The following is a 7267-nucleotide window of genomic DNA, read 5'->3' on the forward strand; positions in this document are numbered from 1 at the left end:
TTGCGGCGGATTCCTTTTGGTAAGTGTCGTAAGCTTCCCTTACGGCGGCACTCGACCTAGCATTAGGTTCGGGTGGAGAGGCCTCCATGAGGTAACGAATCTTATCGTCACCTTGGGCGGCTAGCTTGAGTTGGGCATCCCAATCGGAAAAGTTTGACCCATTCTTTTCGAGTTTACAACGATCCATGAAGGATCGGAGCCATGAAACAATTGTGAGAGCATGAGCATTGTTATTTGGTGCGGCCATTTGTTATGAGAAATAAAAGCGGTCTACAAAACAAAATAAAAGGAATAAAACACTTATCGTTTTAATGAAAAAAATACTCGTAAATTTTTAATTTAAACAAGTTTTATTGCATTTATCTAGTGACCTCTACCCAACTTGATAAATAATTCTGATACGTGCATATTGTATAGTCTTTTTAGCCTATTTTAGCACGTATTTCCATGTATTTTTGTACTGTTTATATAGTATTATGCCCCGAATTGGCTACTTTGGTTCGTTTTGTCTGTTTTGTAGAAATGAACGCGAAAGTAGTGGAATCGTACCATTTTTCGTCCCTTTTGCATGCATTTTTAGGAGACAGGAAAATCCAGAGTGAGATACTGCATTGGAATATGTGAAGGCACGGTTTACGAGGCAGTCGGGTACGAGATTAGGCTGATTTGAAGGAAGAAAGCTCGATTGAGTGGTTTTATTACTCGATCGAGTGGTTTTTATAGCCATGGTTGATCGATCGAGTAGTTATTTACTCGATCAAGAAGTGCTTAAAAGAGAGGTAACTCGATCGAGTAACTATTCTACTTGATCAAGTAGATTTTCTGGAGTTTTGCTCGATCGAGTGGTTTAGGCTTTCGTGGGCTTTAATTAGCCCGTGAACGTGTTTTAGTTGTTGGATTTAGTTTGTTTTCTATTTAAACTTTCATTAACTAGGTCATTAGGACTTTATCATCTTTTATCTTATCATTCATCAGTTTTTAGCTTTGAGAGAAAACACATTACGTTGCTTTTCCCTTTTCTCTGTAACTTTGCTTTCGGGATTATTTCGCTCGGATTTTGTCGTTCTTTACGCCGGATTCTCACGATTGTAATCTCTTCCTCCTCTCTTAATAATAATCTTTATTTCATTCGCTTTAATTCTTTGTTTTACTTCATTTAATTTCTGCCCTAATTCACTTTATGCAATTTAATTATTGTTTTAATATGTTGAATGCTGGTCATTTATCTGCTGTTAGTTTTGATAGTATAAATAGCGATATGAGTAGCTAAACTTGTTTCATGTTGGGATTAGGGGATCTACGGTAGAAATGTGACGATGTAGTAAACAGGTTAGATGAATTAATTGTGAGATTCTGTTACCATAGCAATTTAATTGTATTTTACCGACTTAGTTGAGTTCACGCTTCTGAGTCACCCTTTAATCTGGCTAAATTTAATCCTGGATCGGAAGATTGGACTAAATAGGCCTGCTATGAACAGTAGACTACCCTGACGAGGACGGAAGTTAAGTTAGTGGAAGTTTAGGGTAGAAAGTGGACCGGAAGGACCTTTCCATATCCGTCTCGCATTAATTTGTCTAAGTTGTTTACAGTTGAGTCACTGGACTACCGTAGTGAACCGAAATCCTGACATGTCCCTTCTCTATTTAATAGTTTAATTCTATTTTCTTGCCTTTACTTCTCTTGTCTCTGCTTCTCTTTCCTTTAAACCTTTTAGTTTAGAAAACCAATTTAACCCCCCTCCCCCCCATTTGTGACCAAATAGATGGACTTCTACATATATCTTACCTCCCTGAGGAGATCGACCTGACTTCCCTAGCTATATAGTTAGTTTAGTTAGTTTATTTTTGATAGGTAAACGACAGACGTATCAAATTTTGGCGCCGTTGCCGGGGAGGCAATTGCCCTATCTGTCTTTGTTTCGTGTATTTTATCCGTCTCAGGGAATTTTTATTCCTTGAGGCAGTTCTTATTTATTTTCTTTCAGTGTTGTTTATGCCCAGGTCAGACAAGTTTGAGTTAGTTTCAGCTGATTCAGAGCTAGAGAGACTATTCAGGCATAGACTCCGTCTGCAGAGAAAATCACGAAAGGAAGACTTGAATACTTTCGAGCCAGAGCTACATCATTCTCTTTTCGAAGAAGACCAGTCTTTAGAAGAAGACAATCCTATTTCTGCCAATCAACCAGTAAAGATGCCGAACATTGCTAGTCACTCGGAGCCTAAAGCATCGTATATTCCTAAATGTTTCAATCTCCAGACTGAGGATGGGAATACATTTGACATCCGTCCTTCCTATATCAATCTGGTGGAGAGAAATCTCTATAGAGGTGTGGCAGGTGAAGACCCGAGGAAGCATATGGAGGTCTTTACGAACTACTGTTCTACTATCCCCGCCACAAAGGGGGTAACTCAAGACAAGATTAAGGAAGTTCGGTTTCCTTTTTCTTTGACTGATGCAGCCAGGGAGTGGCTGATTGATTTGGACCGTACGGCCGCGGGGGTTACAAACTGAGAGACCCTTGCTCTTGCTTTTTATAATAGATATTTCCCTCCACAACGCACCAATCAGCTGAGGGCAAAGATTACGAGTTTTAAGCAGGCACCTGATGAGACTCTCTATGAAGCATGGTCCCGTTTCAAGAAGTTGGTGAGGTCTCTTCCTCACCATGGTTTTGACCCGTGGTTTCTGTCTAACCAGTTCTACAATGGGCTGTATGATGATCATAAAGCCATACTTGATGCGTCATCTAATGGGAGAATCCAAGAGAATACCGACGATGATAAGGGATGGGCCCTTATTGAATAGATGGCGAACCACAGTGCTGAATATGGAAACCCGATGGATGGTATTAGAACAGTTCTTGCAGTCGATAAGCAAGTTGTGGCTCAGCTGGAAGCCATGAATGCTAAATTTGATAAGTTGGAGTTACATTCTGCTGGGGAGCCTCAGACGGTCCATATGCTTACTAGAGGGGAGACCGTCACATGCGAGAGGTGTGGGTTGCGGTCACACTGCTGTTGGCTGTCTTACAGAGAAGGAATAAGTCCTTGCCTTTCAACAATATAGGCAAGGAGGGGGTTCCTATTATAACAACCAAGGGGCAGTCCATCCCAATATGAGGTGGACAAGTCAAAATGTGCTCAATCCTACCCCTCCTCCGCACCAGCAGCAGTCATATATCCCGCCACATAAGACTTAACAAGGCTTTCAGAAGCCTCCTTCTTTTCCTACACCTAATCAAGGTGCCTCGTCTTCTGGTGGGGTAAGTGGGATAGGTGAGTTGAAGACTATGTTGCAGTCAATGACAAAGCAGTGGAAGTTAAGTGACCAACAAAAAGATGCTTCTATCAAGGCACCTGAAACTCAAGTTGCTCAGTTAGCCGCTAACCAGTCCACAAGGAAACCGGGTCATTTACCGTCACAAGCTGACAAAAATCCACATGAGACAGTAAATTTAATTAATTTGAGAAGCGGTCGTTCATATGAGGGACCGGAAGTGTTGAAATCAGACCCGAGGAAGGAAAATATAGCTGATGAACAGTGTTCTGTCAAAGGAAATGAGCTGACGGCTAAGAAGGTACTCGATCGACTAGTTTCTGGAGGTCGATCGAGTAGATTTGCTGAAGAAAGTGCTCGATCGAGTGTAATTTCTACTCGATCGAGTGAACAGGAAAAAGCAACTGCTCGATCGAGTGAAATTTCTACTCGATCGAGTGACTCTGTTGAAGAACCTAATCGATCGAATGGGAATTTTGTTCGATCGAGTAGTATGGATAATGAACAGCTTGATCGAGAGCCTGCTAGTGCTTGATCGAGTAAGAAATCGCCTGAAAGACCTCGTTCGAGAGGAAAGAAGCATCCAAAAGATATGGAGCTTGATCCGGTTGACACGTTAGAAGAGAGAAACAAGGGACTCGAGATACCCATCACAGTTCCCTTCCCGAGGCGTCTGCAGAGTACTAAAGCTAATCAACAATTCGGCAAATCTGCCGAGATCCTGAGAAGCTTGCAGGTCACTGTGCCATTCACCGAACTGCTGACACAGGTACCCTCTTACCTTAAATTTATGAAAGAAATTTTATCGCGTAAGAGGCACATTAGTGATAATGAGACGGTAGCCTTGACTGAGGTAGGGACGATCCTAGTTCAGAATAAGTTACCTCCCAAACAGTCAGACCCGGGTAGTTTTTCGATTCCGTGTCATATTGGTACCCACTTGATTGATAATGCGTTATGCGATCTTGACGCTAGCGTGAGTGTCTTACCGTTGTCTCTGGCTAAGAGACTTGGTTTGACAAAGTTTAATTGCACCAACATGACTGTTCAGATGGCCGACCGTAGCATATCACGGCCACTAGGTGTAATAGAAGATATACCTGTTAAGATCGGGAGGTTCTTTATTCCCGTTGACTTCGTTGTACTTGACATCCCTGATCGATGCCATTTCGTGTTCACAATTAAGTATATGTGGTCGTTGGTCAATGGTCGATACAAAACACAATTTATACTCCACAAACAACTCTACAATTAGTAAAGAGGCAAGTAAAGGTCGGATCCCAAGGGACGGGTATTGAAATGAGAATTCTATTGTAACTAGTAGTGTCTAGGGGTGTCACAAATTGGGTTGGTGTAGAAGGTCACTAAACTAAAATAACAATGAAAATAAACTAGCAAGATGAATAAAATAAGGGGTGTAAACAATTGATTAAAAGCACTAGGGTGTCATGGGATCATAGGGGAATCATGGGATATGATCATACAAACATGTTCTCAAATTATAAGCAAGCAATTATTGTTGTGATGGATTGAGTTGGGTTATATCTTACAATCCTAGGAAAGTTTGGGTCCCGGAGCCGAATCGATTAGATTGTACAACACCTACAAGTCGACTTAATCGTTCCTACTCAACACATGCATGGTCTAACAAGACTCGAGTTGGGTTATGTCTTACAAGTCTTGTTGAAAGGATAGAAGATGATAGTAAATGCAAGGATTCATAGGCTTAGCATTTCATCAAATATAACATGTGCATGTATTAAGATCAAAACAAGCAAGCAAATAAGATATGAAAGCATATTGATTTAAGCATGAATCATTCCCCATGTTGGTTTCCCTAATCACCCATTAAACCCTAGCTAAGAGACTACTCACTCATTATCATGTTGATCATGCTAGCAAGGTTGTCAATCATACCAACAATATGAAACATGATGAATAAATGAAAGTAATTAACAATAATTAAAAAGGGATTAAGAGATTATACCTACTAATGATTCCAATAATAAAGCAAGAATAATAGAAGTACTTGAATCCTAGATTGAGAGGTTGTCAATCTCCCAATAATAACCCAAATAATCTTCAATTACCCAAAATAAAGGAAGAACAAGAGAGAGATTAAAGAACTAAAACTTGGATTAAAACTTGATTAATACTTGATTACAATATTGAAGAGAGATTTGATTGATATTAACTACACTAATTATTGATAAGAAGAACATGCTCCTCTAATTAGACTAATGGGGTATTTATAGTGAAAATTAGGGAGGATGCATTAGGGTTAACTAAGGGCTAAACTATTAATTACACTTTTTAAGTTGAGCAAGGAGGACCCGGTATTTTCTGAGAGAAGGGCTTCTCTTTTCGTAGCTTGAAGAATGAAATCCGTCTTTGTCTGTGCGGAATCCGTGCGATTAGAGTCGGGACGGCCGGATTTGGGTGGTGCAATCCGAGCGGATTCAGGAGAGGGACGCTCGGATTGTTGTAGGGGAATCCGAGCGGATTCCAAGGAGGGACGCTCGGATTGTCTTTGGGCCGGATGGGCGGATTATCCGCAATCCGTTCGGATTGTTGGTCCGCGTCAATTCTTCTTCTTTTCTTCCCTTTTCTTCATAAATTCCTTGGGGATTTCCTTGGGGACGCAAGGATCCTTTCTCAACATTGTTCTTCTACTATGATATGTACAAAGGCCTTCTAGTCTTGTCTCTTCTTGATGCTTGGTCATTGAATACAATCAATTTAGCCTTGTTTTGCCATGAAAATGCAAGATTCTTACTCCTTTCCTACCAAGGGATCAAAATCTCAAAGAATATGCAAAACAAAGAACTAAAGATAAGAAATGACCCAAGTAGGCACTAAAAAGCATGGAAACAACGGTAATTCGGGGGCTAAATATGCGCCAATTATGGTCACATCAAATATCCCCAAACCGAACCTTTGCTCGTCCCGAGTAAAGAGGTGACAAAGACTAGGACCAAAACTAACCTATCCTAATAATAATAGCCGATATGAGACAATTAGCGGGTCTCACTCCGCCCCTTCAACTCACAACAAGACAACCATGAGGTAGGATGCCTTCTTGCAAGGCAAGGTGGGTCTTGCCAAAATGGCGACACATCCAAACATTAAGCACATAAAATCACATAATGGATGCATCTACAAAAAGAATAGCCACTTTCCTCATCTAAGTGGCGGAAATTATCTACGAGGGAAGCAATTCAAGGGTACAGAATCCTTCATAGATGCAATTTGTTCAAACTACTAAGCCTAGAAGGATACCAATAAATCACCTCCAAAATGTGTCAAGCTAGGGTACCTTTGTCCTCAATCGTTAAATGCTTTTGTCAAGGGTAGACTCCCTATGGTGTTAGAAACACTGGAGGATCGCGGAATTCCCACTCTTGCCTAGACAAGAAGAAGGGTCGTCCCCTCTCTACCATGCACAAAAATGGATACGATGGATAAAGGGATCAATAGATATTTGAGTTTCACTTTGGGAGTTTGCTTTTGTTTTTGTTTTCCCCCCCAATTTCTTGTGGCATATAACATTTGAGAACACTTTCTTGCCATTTCTTTTTGATTTTTGGCTTTTCAATACTTGACAACTTTTTGCATTTTTTTTTTTTTTTTTTTTTTGAACATTTTCAAAGTCACCCCAATTAGTAACGAGGGTGCCTTGTATTTGAAGCTTTAGGAGTTCTATTTTTGCTCCTCTTTTCTTTTGATGCATTTTTGCAAACTTTCTTTCACTTTTCATTTCATTGAACTCAAATTGATTTCTTTTTGTGCCCATTCCCTTTTGTTGACAAAGATATGGTAGAATATGGATGAATGATGGTTGCATGGTTTCAAGGGTCACCTTGGAATAAACGGTAGCCAAGGAGTTATCACACCACAAGGTACTCTTGACTAGGCCTTAAACCATGGGTCAAAGGATACTAGCATGACACATCCTAGGGTGTTTTACAAGTATTCTAACAAGCAAAGT

General features: G+C 40.4%; 1 non-coding gene across 1 annotated transcript; it reads right to left on the bottom strand.

Moving 5' to 3' along the window:
* Positions 1-2569: 2569 nt before the first annotated feature.
* On the bottom strand, positions 2570-2675 carry LOC141609684 (small nucleolar RNA R71). Its single transcript, XR_012527604.1, has one exon. It is a non-coding gene; the product is annotated as a small nucleolar RNA R71 (small nucleolar RNA).
* Positions 2676-7267: the final 4592 nt, after the last annotated feature.

This window comes from Silene latifolia, chromosome 10, assembly GCF_048544455.1.
Source record: "Silene latifolia isolate original U9 population chromosome 10, ASM4854445v1, whole genome shotgun sequence".
Classification (NCBI taxonomy): Eukaryota; Viridiplantae; Streptophyta; class Magnoliopsida; order Caryophyllales; family Caryophyllaceae; genus Silene; species Silene latifolia.